This window comes from Odocoileus virginianus, chromosome 9, assembly GCF_023699985.2.
Source record: "Odocoileus virginianus isolate 20LAN1187 ecotype Illinois chromosome 9, Ovbor_1.2, whole genome shotgun sequence".
Classification (NCBI taxonomy): Eukaryota; Metazoa; Chordata; class Mammalia; order Artiodactyla; family Cervidae; genus Odocoileus; species Odocoileus virginianus.
The window spans coordinates 59548982-59566714 of record NC_069682.1 but is presented as its reverse complement, the minus strand read 5'-3'; the positions used below and the strand labels follow the sequence as shown (position 1 = coordinate 59566714).

At 43.2% G+C, this 17733-nt stretch overlaps 2 pseudogenes; one reads left to right on the top strand and one right to left on the bottom strand.

Annotated features, from left to right (window-relative positions):
* Nucleotides 1-3693: 3693 nt before the first annotated feature.
* Nucleotides 3694-3894, bottom strand: LOC110134572 (large ribosomal subunit protein eL39-like; annotated as a pseudogene).
* Nucleotides 3895-11694: 7800 nt separating this feature from the next.
* Nucleotides 11695-12409, top strand: LOC110134575 (proteasome subunit beta type-6 pseudogene; annotated as a pseudogene).
* The last annotated feature ends 5324 nt before the right edge of the window (nt 12410-17733 follow it).

Genomic DNA, 17733 nt, shown 5'->3' with positions numbered 1-17733 from the left:
TGGGGGATAGATTAGGAATTTGGGATTAAAATATACACACTACTATATATAAGACAACCAACAAGGACCTACTGTATAGCACAGGGAACTATACTCAATATCTTATAAAAACTTACAATGGGAGAGAATGTAAAAAATAATATTGATGTGTATGTATAACTGAATAACTTTGCTGTATACCTGAAACTAACACAACATTGTAAATAAACTATATTTCAATTAAAAAAATTTAAAGGCCATCTCAAGAGAAATGATTGGCACGAAAAGACTCCTATACCTGGACCCTTAACCCTGGTACAGGAAGCATTCTATTCGGCACAGGATTATGGTCCCCCAAGCCCAGGGAAAGGGTTTCTTGTCATATACTCTGGTCCCCTAAATGACCTGGACTCTGTTCCCAATCTTATAAACCCTGTATACAGACAGACAGGCCAGATCTCAGCCTTACATTTCTCATGACTCAAAGATACCATGAAAGTGGGGTGGCTGAGCCTAGCAGAATCCCCTCCTGAAACCCCTAGGACCCATCCCTCTCTACTGTAGAGATGTACTGTTAGGGCTGGAGAAGACCTCAGAGCTCAGCTCATCCCCAAACTTTCATTTTATAGGTGGAGAAACTAAGGCACCCTGAGACACAGAGATTAAGTTACTTGAACAGAGTCATCTACTGAACTTGGTTGGCGCTGGAGTGGGCTTAGTATTCTGGGACCCTGGCCTGGCCTGGGCACCATGCTGAAGGTAATCCTGGAATCTCATTTCCAATCAGACATAAGATGCCACTCCTGTACATACACATACACACGGGCATCTATGTGTATACATGAAGGCATCCATGTACAAACATACATGTACACATGAGCTCACATTTGCAGAGTTAACAGATGCTCATGCCCTTCTAATCCTTGCCCAGATGTAAGCACCTGCCGAATGTTTCCTTTTTGGCTGCAGGGCACATGGGATCTTAGTTTCCCAACCAGAGATCAAACTCATGTCCTCTGCACTGGCAGCACAGAGTCTTAACCCCTGGACCACCAGGAAGTCCCAAAACTAGCCCAGTTTTACAGGCTCCAGGGTTGGAGGTCAAGAGGCCTGTCTTCTATCTGGGCCTTGGGCTTGCCTTTACCGAACTCTGGGGGCTCCCTAATGGCTTGGGCTTCCCCCACTTCAGAGGGCAGAGATGTGTCAGCCTGGCTGTATCCCTCATGGGATCTTGCACGTACTCTAAGTTATGAGCCCACTGAAGAACTAGCTCACCACTGCCCTCTCTCCTCTTCCCCTCTGAGATAGAGGGCAAGGCTGAGACAAGCCTGGTGGGCAGTTTGGAATCTGATGAAACCAGAAGGTCCTGATCACTCTAGAAATACAACCCCCCACCCTGAACTAGCCCTAGATTTACAGAGCTAAACTATATTAATGATGACACTCTTAGGACCTCTATGTGCCAGGTATTATTATAAACCCTTGCTAAATTGCTTCAGTTGTGTCTGACTATTTGTGACCCTATGGACTGTAACCCTCCAGGTTCCTCTGTCCATGGGATTCTCCAGGGAAGCATACTGGAGTGGGCTGCCATGCCCTCCTCCAGGTGATCTGCTTGACCCAGGGATGGATCCCATGTCTCTTATGTCCCCTGCATTGGCAAGTGGGATCTTTAGCACTAGCGCCACCTGGGAAGCCCATTCTAGATCCTTACCTGTGTTGATAACTCCTTTAATCTCCACAACAACCCCCTAATATAGATAAAATTTATTCTTCTCATTTTACTGGTGAAAAAACTGAGACAGTGAGGGAAACAAATTTAATTGGTAAAGCCAGCTAAGGCAAACATAATCCCCATATTCCCCGAAAAGACTGACCTATACCTTAACCAAGGGGCACGTCCCTAGAAACTATACTCAAAAAACTTTGTTGTTCAACCAAGAGATGTTTGAATTGGGTGTAACTGTGGTGTGTGTGTTTGTGCGTGTACACCACGAAAAAAACCTTGGCCTGATTGTCAGTAAATCCAGATTTCAATCCTGGTTCTATCCTAGGTTCATTGTCCAAGTCACTTTCTTTGTCTGGGCCTCAGTTTTCTCATTTGCAAAATGGCTGGCTCCGTATTCTATATGCTTATATGTTCGATAATAAATAACATACAAATATAAAGGCTGTGTGTGAAAAAATATACCGTATTTTTTTAAAAAGTCATTTTCTTGAGCAGCAGACCCTCTTATGTTGGCCTTGAAGGAGCAGACTGCTGTGTTGTGAAGATGGCCGCATGCAAGGACCCAAGAGGGACTTCTGGAACCTGAGGGTGGTCCCTGCCCAAAAGACTAAGAAAATGGAAATCTTAGTATTACGGCAGCAAGAAAATGAATTCTGCCCATAACCCGAGGGAGCCTAGGGCCAAACTTTCCCTATTTGGGTCTCCAGATGAGAACACAGGCTTGATTTCAGCCTTGTGAATCCCTGACCAGAGAACCCAGGTGAGCTATCCCTGGTCTGATTTCCAGAACTCTGAGCTAACAACGGGTGTTGTTAAGGACCAACTGACTGTATAGCACAGGGAATTCTTTTCAAAATTACATAACAACCTAAATAGGAAAATAATTTGAAGAATAGATGCATGTATATATATATCCCTGAATCACTCTGCTGTACACCTGAAACTAATACAACATTGTTAATCAGCTATACTCCAATACAAAATAAAAAAAAAATTTTTAACTTAATTAAAAAAAACTGTATTCACCCAGGAGGGAAAAAGACAAATTGGTATTGTCTTGAGTCCCTTAACCTATGGAAGTTTGTTAGACAGTAATAGTGTGTTGAACACTATTTCAACACTACATGTGTGCTGAAAAGTTTTTTGCATGAAAATTAAGAAACAGCTTGAGTTATTCATCTTACTATAGTACATTTTGTCTTAGTGCAAATACTTTCTTTTGCTGAAGTCATATAGTTGAAATCAAGTAATTTGCATATGTGGGAGGCAAATCCAGCCAAAGGCACTTCCTCCAGTAAGTTCTCCAAGCTCTCTTTGAAAAGAATTAACCTCTCATTCCTCAGAACCTCCAAAACAAACACATTGTCTGCCTGTCTCTTAGAGCACTGTACACTTTGAATTCACCACATACTCAGGAATGCCTAGTTTCTTTCCAGGAAATACCTAACCTTTTTTATCCTAGAGAATCTCTTTCAGTGTAACATGCTAAGTTGCATCAGTTGTGTTCTACTCTTTGCTACCCTATGGGCTGAAGCCCGCCAGTCTCCTTTATCCATAGCATTATCCAGGCAAAAATACTGGAGTGGGTTCCCATGCCCTTCTCCCCCCGCCCCCCTTAATTTGTCCACACTTTATTCTCTTTTTTTTTTTTTTTACAAGATCATTTTGTCTTGTTTTGGAGATTAAATTACAGTGCACAAGTCATAAATGTAGGGTTCAATAAATTTTGACAGATGCATACATTCATGTAACTCACTGTAAGATAGGTCCCTTACAAGTCTACATTTCCTTTTTTTTTAAGTTTCACATATTTATTACTGAGCCTCATAGACTGCTAGTGAAGAAACAGGAAACATCAGGAGCCAAGCATTCCATCTCCCCCATAAGCTATTCAGACAGTAGTGATGTTCTCACTGTGACTTGGTTGGTTAACATACAAGTGATCTTAACACACAGCATGTGTGACACTTTATATAGGAGGTTTCTTACACACCCAGCTTGGTTCTTCTCCAGTGTCTTCTCTTGGAGTTGTACCTGATTTTATTACCAGTTTTCATTCGAATCCATTGAGGAATGGGACAATTCTGCTTTTGTTTCTTGGCTTGGAATCACTTGATCCTCAAAGTCTTGTGAAAAGACCCATGCCCTTCTCTAGGGGGTCTTCCCAACACAGAGATCAAATCCATGTCTGTTATGTCTCCTGCATTGGCAGGCAGGTCTTTTACCACTAGTGCCAACGGGAAGCCCCTTCAGTGTAAACAGAAACACGATCAAAGACTTTAAAATGCAGGAGATAGGGCTGTGAAAGTCACTCAGTCGTGCCCAACCCTTTGTGACCCCATGGACTATACAGTCCATGGAATTCTCCAGGCCAGAATACTGGAGTGGGTAGCCTTTTCCTTCTCCAGGGGATCTTCCCAAGCCAGGAATCAAACTCAGGTCTCCCATATTACAGGGGGATTCTTTACCAGCTGAGCCACAAGGGAAGCCCAAGAGGCTAGGATAATGATTAGAACAAGGAACTAGGGGAATCTGGGGGAAAAAAAGAGATCCACAGAAGCCTTCCTGGAAAAGAGGACATCTGAGATGGACTTTGAAGGATGAGTAGAAGTTGACCTTGGGGTTGAATGGCCAGGAGTATGATTCAAATCAGGAACCCTCTAGGACTTCCCTGGTCGTCCAGTGATTAAGACTCTATGCTCTCAATGCAGAGGGATCAGGTTTGATCCTTGATCAGGGAACTAGATCCCACATGCTGCAACAAAAGATCCTGCATGCCTCAAGGAAGACAGAAGATTCTGTATGCTGCAACTTAAGATATGGCACTGCCAAATAAATAAATATTATATATATTTATATATTTATATATACATATCAGGAGCCCCTCACCCCTGTCTTGGCTCTGCTTCTGCCTTGCTTTGGGTGATTCTCTATCCTTCAGTGGGCCTCTGTTTCTCTGTCTGCACAATAGGGGCATGACGGGGAATTCCTTTGGGGCTTCCCCAGTGGCTCAGTGGTAAAGAATCCGCCTGTAATGCAGGAGCTGCAGGAGATACGGGTTTGATCCCTGGTCAAAAAGATTCCTCTGGATGAGGGCATGGCAACCCAGTCCAGTATGCTTGCCTGAAGAATCCCTTGGACAGAGGAGCCCGGCGGGTTACAGTCCATAGGGTCGCAAAGAGTCAGACATGACTGAAGCCACTTGGCACACACACACGGGAAATTCCTTTGCTTGCTCACTTTTTTTCTGCCTGTTGCTTTCTAAGGAGAGTTTTGTCTTGTCTGACCACTTTCCAGGCGTTTTAGGTAGAGAATTGGGATAACAGGAAGACAGAAACAGGACGGAGAAGTGACAGGAAAGAAGGAAGGAAAGAAAAAAGCAAGACTTGTGGAAAAGGGCGGAGGGGGACAGTTTCTGATGGGAAATGACAGATTTGGTAAGTGAGCAACACGGAGAGGCAGCAGTGGGGCTTGAGAACTGGTGAGAACAAAGGAGATTCTCAAGAGTGTTGACAAGGGGTGGAGACCCTTTGATGTCTTTTGAGAGTTACAGATAAATATTAGAGTCATTTTTAAATTGCTCTTGGGAGCTGGACTATTGTTCTTGAATTTACTACATTTTTATCCATTTCTGAATAGGTTAAAATGGACATGATTTGAAATCTCAGAGAACAAAAGGGTAAAAGTTTCCTTCCCATTTTTGCCTTTAGGACCCTCCAATCAACTTCTAGTCCCTAGGGGGGACCGCTGTTACCAGCTTCTTGTGTAAACTGTCAGAAATAATCTCTGCATGTACAAGCATGCATATGTAAGTATGATCCCCCTGTTTTGAACACAAATGATAGTGTACTATGCACACTTTTCTGAAATTTGCTTTTTTTTTAAATTTAATAGTACAAGTTGGAGGACAGTCCCTAGCAGTATATACAGAGCTGCCTAATTATTTGTTAACAGCCACATAGTATTTCATTGTCTCATATTAAGGATGGATTGAAGTTTATTCAGATAGTCCCCAATATTTAAACCTTTAGTTTGTTTGCAACAATTTGCCCTTCATACTGCAGTTCTTGAACATGATGTTAAAGGTGCTAAGCCTGAACCACTTGGAACCCTTGGATTTATTTGGATACTGGGAGCTTTTGGACTCAATGATGTTTTTGACAGATTCTGATCCATTCTCTGGATCAAGCTCTTCCTACTGCCTTTTCCCTCAGTTCTGCCCACCCTGTTGTTGGGGCCCAGAGTGGCAGCTTCAGCCCTTCACCATGGCCTGCTCTCTGAAGTCCTTGGAACTCTTCCTGCATCTTAAAAATCCTCCAGGCCGACTCTCTTGATTCCAGCCAAAAGCCTCCTGCTCGGAGCTGTGGGCAGAAAAGCCAGAGATAGAGGCCCTGTGCATGTGCGCGGTCATTCAGTCATGACTGACACTCTACAACGCTTTGAACTGTAGCCTACCAGCCTCCTCTGTCCCTGTGATTTCCCAGGGAAGAATACTGGAGTGGGTTGTCATTTCCTCCTGCTCAGGGATCAAACCCCACATCTCTTGTGTCTCCTGTTTTGGCAGATGGGTTCTTTACCACTGAGCCCAACACCTGGGAAGCCGAGGCTCTGAGTAGAGTGTAAATACTTATTGATCTATTCCTAGACTTTCCTGGGGTCTCCCTGCTTATTCTTCATTGTTAGTTGGTTTTCTGTTTCTTCATTGCTAGTTGGTAGGACTTTGCCCTACCTTTCTGCCAGAGGAATTCACTGGGTCTACTCTAAGATCCTGGGGCAGGACCTTACCTATGAACCTTAAAAAAAAAAAGTACCTTCTTGAAGGAGAAGAAATCCTTCTACCTGTAATAGAATTGCATGGAATGGTTATTTAGAGATCATCTAATGCCATAAATTTACAAATATGGGAACTGAAGTCTGGATGAGAGGGTAGGACTAGCCCAGGGAACAGAATATGTGAGCAAGAGGGACAGAACAGGAACTTGAGGCTTCTACCTCCAGGTCTAACCTCTTCACCCTCTCCTCCTAGAGTTCAAACTCAGTTCATCTTTATTCTCTCAAAATGTAGGACTTCCCTGGGGGTCCAGTGGTTGGGAATCTGCCTGCCAATGCAGGGGACATGGGTTAGATCCCTGGTCCAGGAAGATCCCACATGCCACAAGGCAGCTAAGCCTGTGGGCCACACTATTGAAGCCTGCATACCCTAGAGCCTGTGCTCCGAAACAAGAGAAGCCACTGCAGTGAGAAACCTACACATTGCAACTAGATAACCCCTACTCGCTGCAGCTAGAGAAAACCTATGCACAGCAACAAAGACCCAGCACAGCCAAAAATAAATAAAAATAAATGTTAAAAAAATATATCATGCTTTACAGAAGAAACCAGAAGCAAAAGAGTACATACCATAAGATTCCATTATAAGAATATCTAGAACAGGCAAAAGTAATACATACTGACAGGAAGCAGATCCATAGCTTCCTGGGGATGGGTGGAAGGACTGACTACAAAGGGGAGTGAGGGATCTTTCTAGAAAGGTAGAAGTGTTCTCTTTTGATTGTGGGATGGTAGGGTATATATATTTGTCAAAATTGATTATACCTTAAAAAAGTGATTAAAAAAAAAAAAAAGGCAACATTGAAATATATTTACTCAATTTAGTTAAGAAAATACAATGTGACCACTGACCTACATGCACAGTCAACTTGCACCAGCTCCTCTGAGTTTAGCCATTCATAACTCCCAGGTCAGATGTTTGCACCTCTGAGATGAAGTAGTCACAGATTTTGGTCAGGACATCATTTCATTTAGACTTTTGTTCACTGTGTCATGACCACTGTTCCTGACTTGGGTGGGATTACAAAGCTGGTGACTAATACCTCTTTGGTGTCTATCCAGGTGCTGTGTTGACGTGCCAGATTGGATTTTTCTTGCAGGGACTATAAAAGCTTTTTAATTTATGCCCTTTAAAAAAGAAAAAAAAAAAAAAAAGCATTTGTACGAGTAATAATAACCATGGCTGACACTGCTTGCTCGCTTTCTCTGTTCCAGGAGATGTTCTAAAGGCTTTGCATGTAAGATCTCAATATAGCTTCACTACTGTCCTTTGAAGAAGCTCCTTTTGTGGTCCCCATCTTGCAGGTTTGGGAACTCAGGCATGGGGACTTTGAGTTATCTGCCCAAGGTTTGACAGAAAATTCCCCCCTACAGTGGAACCTGGCAGGCTGCAGTCCACAGGGTCACACAGCCAGACATGACTAAAGCAACTTAGCATGCATGCACAAATGACAGATGGATATGAACCCTATCGGCCTGACTCCAGAGTCCGTATAGCTCTAAAGTGCTATATGGTAATGCTATATAGCATTACCTATAAAATGACCTAAGAGTGACAGCAAAAACCTTTTGCTTCAGGATCCCTTCCTCACTACTGCCAGATATTCCACCATTGACTGGGTCCTCCCTCACAGTTAAGCATTGCCATGTTTTTTTTTTTTTTAATCTTTTGGCCATGCCTTGTGGCATGTGGGATCTTAGTCCCCTGACCAGGGATCAAACTTGTGCCCCCGGCATTGGCAACATGGAGTCTTAACCACTGGACCACCAGGGAAGTTCCCAAGCCTTGCCCTCTCTAGATGCCTCCTAAAATGCAACTAGTCAAGAGAAAGGGAGCACTCAATCCTTACCCATTTAGTCAAATGGGTTTTTCAGACACCTTCTATCCAGTGAGCATTCTGAGAAAAACACAGATTGGGAGGTGGGGAGAAGGGTGATGGGGCATTGAAGGGGACACCAGAGAGGTAAGATCCTAGAGCCAGGTGTCCCAAGTTTCCTGGGCTGACCCTGCTCAACCTCATATCAACGAGACCCTGTAAAAATAGGACCCTACAGACAGTCAGCTCTGAAAACCAGAGACTCCCAGACACTGGAGACAGGGAGCCATGTAGGTAAGAGGTGTCAGGAGAAGCTCTCTAGAATGATGCTAGGTGTAACCTGGGTGCCCCAATCTGAGCCAGGGTGTCCTTGGGGAAGGCAGGTGGGACAAATGGCATGAGGTGAATCCTTCTCTCAGAAAGGAGAGGGTCAGCCTCACTCCTTTGCCTGGGTGTAGTTGCATTCTATCCACCTGATGTTTATTTTTAAAAAATATTTATTTATTTGTCTCTTTATTCCAGTACTTGAGCTTAGTTGCCCCACGGCATGTGGGATTTTAGTTCCGCTATCAGGGATCAAACCTGCGTTGCCTGCATTGGCAGACAGATTCCTAGCCAATAGATCATCAGGAAAATCTCCTGAAGTCTATTTTTAAAAATTAAAATGTATTTAAGGACTTCCCTGGTAATCCATTGGTTAAGACTCCATGTTTCCATTGCAGAAGGTGCAGGAAACTAGGGTCCCACATGCTACATGGTGCAGTCAGAAAATTTAAAAAAATTTTTTAATTAAAATCATGTAACAATTTATATAAAGTATTATATAAAATCCAAGCAGACTTTGTAATTTTTAAAAAATTATAAAAAACAAAATAAAGTCAGGGCCATCCTTGACCTCCCAGAGACCTTCCACTACTGCTCCTGATTTGGAGTTTTCCTTGTTTCTACACAACACATGTATGTACACACAGGAAGTACATTGCTTCAAAGGGCTTGATTTGCTTCTAGTTTTAGAAGAACTATACTTTAAAAAATTTTATGAACTGACAATTGCAGAGACAGAGATCAAAATTCCAAAGGTTCAATAGGGAAAACAGAAAAAAGTGGGTGTCCCTCTCTTCTCTGTTCCCAATTGTCGCTTTACTCCCCTAAAGGCAACCACCAATTCTAGCTTCTTGTAATTCCTTCCAGAGATAGTCTAGCATTTAAAACTCAATGTGTATATACGTATATGTATTTTCTAACAAAGAAAGACTTCTCCACCTTGTTTTTCTTCATTTTATGGTATATTTTTCAGACTTTTTTTTAATCAGTATGGAAAATAGCCTCCTTTTTCACACATACATGGTATCCCATTATATTTATGCAGTCCCCTATGGAAAGAAAAGTTGTTTCTAATATTTTATTACAAACAATGCTTCAATTAAATATTTTATCCATTATTTTGCATATTTATTTGTAAGATGAATACTTATTAGTGGGGATTAGTCAGCTGAGGTTATTTTAAAAGTTTAAACAGCATTTTAAAAGTTGATAGAAACTGCCAAATAGCCTTCAAGATGTACCAATTTATACTGCTTATGAGTTTGTTTGTTTCTTGTTAGTATGTCATATGATATACTCTGTTCTGCAGACTCACATTTTTCACTCAGTAATATGACACTGGAGTTCTACTTATGTCAACATGCGTAGATCTTCCTCATTAAAAACAAAGACCATCTTACAATTTCCCACTGCTATGGCTGTGGAAATTTTATTTAGTTGAAAGCATATTGATGGACATTTGGTTGGGTTTCAATTTTTTGCTTCCACGAACAATGCTGCAGTAACTCTTCTTGTATTAATACGAATAGAATAGATTCAGAGAAGTAAATTGCAAGATTGATAGTTATACATACTTAAAATTTCAATAGACGTTGTCAAGTTGCTCTTCCAAAATGTTGCAACAGTTTAGACTTCCACTAACAGTGCATGAGAACTTTGTGTGTGTTCACTCAGTTGTGTCTGACTCTTTGTGACCCCCTTGGACTGTAGCCCACCAGGCTCCTCTGACCGTGGAATTTTCCAAGCAAAAATACTGGAGTGGGTTGCCATTTCCTACTCCAGGGGGGATCTTCCTGACCCAGGGATCGAACCCACGTCTCTGGCATCTCCTGAATTTGTAGGCAGATTCTTTACCACTGCGCCACCTGCTCTTGAACCTGCCCATGTGCTTTCTCCTGGAACAAAGCTCAAAGTACGGGTTATCACTGGGATCATCCAGACCCTGAGCCCTACTCTGCAGAATCTGAATGGGTAAGCTAACTGTTGGGAAGAATAAACACAGAAAAGGGGCAGGGCTGTCCCCCACTAGCCAGATAGTCACCCAGGTAACACAACTCTCTCCAAAGGAAAGATTACTTTGGGAGTGGGAGAAACTGAGCTCGCCATCAATAGGGGTGTTTGAACGGAAGTTTGGTGTCAACAAATGCCCTGAGCTTCTGCTCTGTGTGAAGTTTCTTAGATGGGTGTCTTGAGCCGGAGATGAGTCAGACCCTGTCTCTGCCCTGGGCTTGATACTCATGGAGAAAATAGACAAGTAAACAGACAGTGACAATTCCGTCTACTAACTATTGAGTTGGACTTCCTTTTCTGATAATATCTGGAACTTCCTGCTACACAGCAAATGGAACTGCTGGAGATAAAAACAATAAACATCCTCTTAAATGCACAAATGGACCTGCAACCATTTGGGTTTTAACAGATATTCGGGGGAGATGAAGGCTTTGACTTATACAAAGTTAAGGGTTGTAACTGAGATCCTTGATAAACCTAGGACACTTAAAGGGCTGTACCAACAGTGAAAGTGTAGACGAGGGGAAAACAAACAAATGTCTGAGTACAGAAGACAAAAGAAGACAAAAAAAAATATATGTCCTTAACAAAGAGGACGAAAGGGATATAAGTCCAAACAAACTGGTCTTTGGTTGGGGCAAAGAAACTATCTTCAAGAATTTGAAATTGCATGCTTGCCCTTGAAGAAAATGAGGTGATGAGTGTGGGGTTCATATTTACATTGCCTGCATATCTAGGAAACTCCAAGGCTGAGAAATTAACAATTAAGGAGATCTACTCCAAAAGTACCTCTCAAATTCCTAGCAGAAACTAATGCAAATCTTCTCCAGATCTCCTCCATGGACCCCCCCTTCCTCCCCCAACCATTGCAGGTTACACAGAATTCCTATATATAGAGCCCTTCTAAACAGCTAATAATCTACAAGGAAACAACTGCTAAAATATACAAGGAAACAATCCATCACGAGTAAGGTTCAGTTGACATAGCAATATTGGTGCAGGAAGATGGTGGCCACCTTAGCAGCTGCTCGGGGAGGGGCGCCAGCACCAGTCTGGGATCCTGAGGCCATTGCCTCTGACTGGGAAAACCAGGAAGTCTCCACAGGGATCCCTATCATGGCCATGCAATTTGATGGGGACATGATTCTAGAAGCCAGCTCCAGAACAACCACGGAGTCATAAACCGCCAATGAAGTGACTGACAAGCTGACCCCTATCCACAGGTGTATTTTCTGTTGCCACTCGGGCTTAGCAGCTGATACTCAGGCAGAAGCTGATGCAGTCACTTATCAGCTTGGTTTGACTGCGTTGAGCTGACTGAACCTCCACTGGTACACATGGTGGCCAACCTCCTTAAGGAGATGTGTTACTGATACCAAGAAGACCTGATGGCAGGAACCATCATTGAGGGCTGGGGCTCCCAAGAAGGGGGACAGGTGTCCTCGGTACCCATGGAGGGTATGATGGTAAGGAGGCCTTCACCACTGGGGACTCTGGGAGCTCTTATATCTATGGCTATGTTGAAGCTACCTACCAGGAAGGCATGACCAAGAAAGAATGTCTGCAATCCACTGCCAATACTCTATCTTTGGCCATGAAACAGGACGGTTCCAGCGGCAGCATGATCCACCTGGCAGCTATTGCAGAATCAGGGGTAGAATGGCAGGTTCTGGGAGACTAGATTGTCCATTTCACCATTGCCACTTTATCACCTCTCTGAATCCTGGGGTTCTAATATAAAATAAGATACCCCATACTGCTGCAAAATTCAATAAACAGCTTGTCACTGAGGAAAAAAAAAGATTCAGTAGACAAAATGCACAGAAGAATAAGACTTCCATGTACTTCAGATCACAGAATTATCAGATAGTGATTATCGAGTGCAGGTTAGAGGCAGCTGCTAAGTGCTTTGGAAGCATATTGAAAGAACAGATTCCTTGATGAAATCAAAGTCTTCACAGAGAAGGAGACTAAGAATAAGCCTTGAAGGATAAGTGGGACTTTGCCAAATGAGAACAGGTGCTGTTGGGATGTACAAAGTATAACGTGCCAAGGGCATGATCACTGATAATTTATTTTTTCTGATGCAAATAGGGCAGAAAAGTGAGGGATGAGGCAAGGGAGGTAGGTAGGGGGATAGATCATGTTGGCCCTTGTAAGCAGTCTTACAAGGGGACTTTGGTTTCTTTTTAATATTTATTTATTTTTATTTGGCTGTGCTGGATCTGAGTTGTGGCATGTGGGATCTCGTTCCTTGAAAGAAAGTTAGTCACTCAGTCGTGTCTGACTCTTTGTGACCCCATGGACTATAACCCATCAGGCTCCTCTATGCATGGAATTTTTCAGGCAAGAATACTGGAGTGGGTTGCCATTTCCTTCTCCAGGGATCTTCCTGACCCAGAGACTGAATCCAGGTCTCCTGAGTTGCAGGCAGATTCTTTACCGTTCCAATCACCAGGGAAACCCTAGTTCCTCGACCAGAGATCAAACCCGGGCCCCCTGAATTGGGAGAACAGAGTCTTAGCCACTAGACCATCAGGGAAGTTCCATGACTTTGGTTCTAGATTTAAGCGTAGAATAGATTTAAATGTAAAATAGATTTAAGTGTAAAAGAAAACCAGTGAAGGATTGTAAGTGAGGGGTTAGTGATATTCACTTGTCCCTTCATTCATTCAATTAATGTCAGGCATGAAGAATGCCTGGAGGATGGTGGGTGGCAGCAGGTGACCAGTCAAGAGAGAACAGCAGCTACATGTGTAGGTGAGAAATGCTGGTGGCTTAGATTAGAGTGGTGGCAGTGAAGATAGAGAGGAGTAGGTAGATTTGACTGATATTTAGGTCAAAGCTTAAAAGTGTATAAGGGATGGGAAAGTGCGAGGTATCAAGGCTGATTCCTAGGTTTCTGGCTGAGATACTGAAAGATTAATGCTGCCGTTCACAGAGATAAGGAATTAAGAAGAGTGAGCTGTTGGAAAGAAGATCATGAGCTCAGTTTTAGATACTTGGAGTTTAAGGTGACTTTGGGATATCCAGATGGCAATGTCTAGGAGGTAGTTTGATACAAAATGTCTGAATGTCAACAAGAGAAATCTGGGCTGGAGATAAAGATCTGAGAGTTATCAACATGCAGTTGGTAACTGAAATCAGGGAAGAATAGGAGAGTTCTTTGGAAGGCTGAGTTCCATCTTCTGTTGTATTGGTTAAGATACAATTGGTATCTTATTTGGTTGATACCTATCTATATCTATACCTACCTACATCTATTTTACACTTAAATCTATTCTACACTTAAATCTAGAACCAATCTAGAACTTATCTGTTGTTTTGATCACAAGTGTTTTGATTGTTTTGAACTCAAGCTAGATTAAATTAGAAAAAGGAAATTGGTGAAATGTCCATCAATAATTGCTACAGGGACTTCCCTCATGGCTCAGTGGTTAAGAATCTGCCTGCCAGTGCAGGCAACATAGGTTAGATCCCTGATCCAGGAAGATCCCACTTACCATGGGGCTACTAAGTCCGTGCACCACAACTACTGAGCCTGCCTATTCTAGAACCTTCAAGCTCCAACTACTAAAGCCCATGTGCCTAGAGCCTGTGCTCCACAAAAAGAGAAGCCACCACAGTGAGAAACCCACAGGCCACAAGGAAGAGTAGCCCCCGTTCGCTGCACTTGGAGAAAGCCCATGCAGTAATGAAGACCTGGAGCAGCCAAAAGTAAATACATATTAAAAAAAAAATAATTGCTGCAGGCAAGGCTTGATTCAGTGGCTCAAATAATGGAACTTAGATCCAGTCTTTTCTAATTTTTCCAAAGCACTTCCTAGGAATTAGCTTAATTCTTGACAGGCCCTCTCCTTCCCCATGTGATACTGTTGGGGAAGTTCTCTGCCAGGACACCACGGTTACCTTGCGTACATTCATTCATATAGAGCACACTGGCAAAAGTTTGAACAGCTTATCTAAGTCTTGGCAGAATGCTTATTGATCCTTCCAGAACATGAGAGAGTGGAAGGCTTGTAAGGTTATGAGAGCATCTTCCACTTGCCTCCCTATTTCCCATGGGAGGCTGCCCTGAGACAGTTTTCTTATTGCTTCCCAGGTTCTGATGAGCTGTGGGACTTTCTTCCCTACTCTACTCAGAATGGAGTTGCAGAATATAAAACCTGCTAACTGTGCTCCAGAATTGGCTCCTCAGCAATAGGGTACCCTACATTCATGTTGCAGTTGTTCAGCCTCTTTTGTTTCAGTGTCATCCTTTTTGGTGTGTGGAGCAAGGGTCATGGAAACATGGCTTATTCTTCTTGCTGACTATGTAAGTAATAAACATTCAACTGAAAACTGGGTTCGTTGTATCTTGACCAATAGAATCAGTCAGGCCTTAGTCGTGGCCTTACCTTATTTTATCTCAAGCTACCAGCTGCTCCTGGGTCTGGGTGCTTCTAAGCTCAAACTCGGCAGAAAAGAAAAGGCCATTGCCCAAATGACTCAATCCAAGATTCCAGAACGGAGTCTTGTTGACTTTGACTGACCTGACTTGGATCATGTACTCATGCCTACATCAATTACTGTGGCTAGGGATGTGGGATGTATTGGTTAGTTAAAGCCACTTAGGCCCCATTCCTGCAAATGAGGGTGAGGTCAATCTTACTCAGATCACATGGCTGAAAATTCAGGGTCCTGTTTGGAAAAGGGAAAGAAAGAATGAATTCTAGGAAGCAGTAAACAAAGCCCTCTATACCCATCTTCTTTCCCAGAGGAGCAGTGTGTACTTGGGGGGAGGGCATGAAGGGTCTGGATGCATAATTGGGGGAGGGATGGCTCCTTTAAGGAGGGAGAAAGGTTTAGAGAGAAGAGGCTGGGGGAAGCAGAGTCAGTTTAAGCCTTTGGAGGCCTAGTTTATAACTTGGTCTTCCTAACAGGATGACTTTTGCAATGGTGGGGATTTGTGGTAGGGGACAGGAAGGAAATTGAGAGGTCTTGAGGTACCAGGTACAAGAAATTTGTCCTCAGGGCACTATGTAAGACCAGATCTCTGGTTCCTTTTGGGGCTTTATAATACTTGGGTCCAAGGGCTGATGAGGGAACAGGTATGGATTTCCCAAGGGGCTTCACCAGAGACCCAGCCCAGAAACAAGAGGCAGCTAGTATAGGAGACAGACGTTGAGAACCCTGTTTTCTGGGCCCAGTATCACCACTGACTCGGTGTGCAACAGTTTGGAGAGTCATGAATTTCCTTGCCTGGCTGGTTACCATGTCACATAATGGCAGCTACTCATCAGGCAGCCAGGGAGGGGGAAAGGTTTCAGTTGAGTTTGCGCTATGTGTGTGTGTGTGTGTGTGTGTGTGTGTGTGTGTGTGTGTGTGTGTGTGTGTGTGTTTGTATAGGGGCTATTTGTTGTGCTTATGGACTTCTCTGTTGCAGTGCACACGCTTTAGAGCTCAGTAGTTGCCGCATACAGGCATAACTGCCCCTTGGCATCTAGGATCTTAGTTCCGTGGCCAGGGATCAAACCCACATCCCCTGCATTGGAAGGTGGATTCTTAACCACTGGACCACTAGGGAAGTCCTCCTTCAGTTTCAGTTGTGTTTAAAGATTTAGAGATTTTATCTACTCCTCAGTCTGAGGTTTTTTTGCTCTCAGTTTCTGTCTCAATTTTTTATTAATGAAAGTCTCAGACTTTTATAAGAGCCAGGGTCTGAGTGCCAGGCATAAGAAATAGTGGAATTTGGGAAACAAATGATCAATGCTACCTCCAAAATATCTCTTCAATCCACCTATTTCTGTCCACCATACTGAGCCAAGCTACTGTCTGCATTCACCTGGTTAACTGCGGCAGCCTCCTCACTGGTCTCCCTGCTGCCACTCCTCACTCCCTCCATCCATTCTTCACTCAGTAGCCAGATGGCTATTATTTTTAAAATTTAAACTGTGATCATGTTCCAGTTTTCCTTGAAACTCTTTAGTGGACTTTCCATTGCTCTTAGACGAAAAGTCCAATTTAGCATTATACTCTACAAAGGCCAATTTTAAAATATTTATCTTTATTTATGTTTAAATTTGGCTGTGCCGGGTCTTAGTTGAGGCATGCAGGACCTTGGCTCTTCACTGTACATGAGGGACAGACTCTTTTAGTTGCAGCAGGAAGGATCTTTAGTAGCAGCATATGAACTTTTAGTTATGGCATATGGGATCTAGTTCCCTGATCAGGGATCAAACCTGGGCCCCCTGCATTGGGAGCCTGGAGTCTTAGCCACTGGACCACCAGGGAAATCCCTACAAAGGCCATTTGACTCTTACCTGTTCCTCTAGTCATTTCACTCCTACACTGGCCTCCCTCATTGCAAGCACATTGTGACCTTAGTCCCCTTTTCTCCATACACACAACTCACCATTGCCAGCTCTTTATAGCAAGAACTCCTTCTCATCCTTTAGGTCTCAGCTTAAATATCACCTCCTCAGACAGGCTTTCCTTAATGACCCAGTTCAGTCTATAGTATGTCCTCTGCTTTTCATCATCGATCCAGATCTGTTGCCCTCATTAATCTAATTATAACCTCTAATTATTTTATTTGTCTTAATGCTCCTATTCTTTATGACTTCCTGCTAGACTAAAAACCAGCATGGGAGGGACAGAGCCTATGTTTTTCAGCAGCATTATTAGTGGATTTGTTGTTGTTGTTTAATTGCTCGGTCATGTCTGACTCTGTGACCCCATGGACTGAAGCCTGCCAGGCTTCTTTGTCCCATGAGACTTCCCAGGCAAGGATACTGGAGTGGATTGCCATTTCCTGCTCCAGGGGATCTTCCTGACCCAGGGATCAAACCAAATCTATAAGTCTCCTGCATTGCAGGCGGATTCTTTACTGCTGAGCCACTGGGGAAACTCTTATAGGTGGATATTTGCTCCTTTTCCCCCCTATCCAGCATCCAATCACCTTTTGTGTTGTTGTTGAAGAAAAGTTATGACCAACCTGGACAGCATATTAAAAAGCAGAGACATTACTTTGCCAACAAAGGTCCACCTAGTCAAAGCTATGGT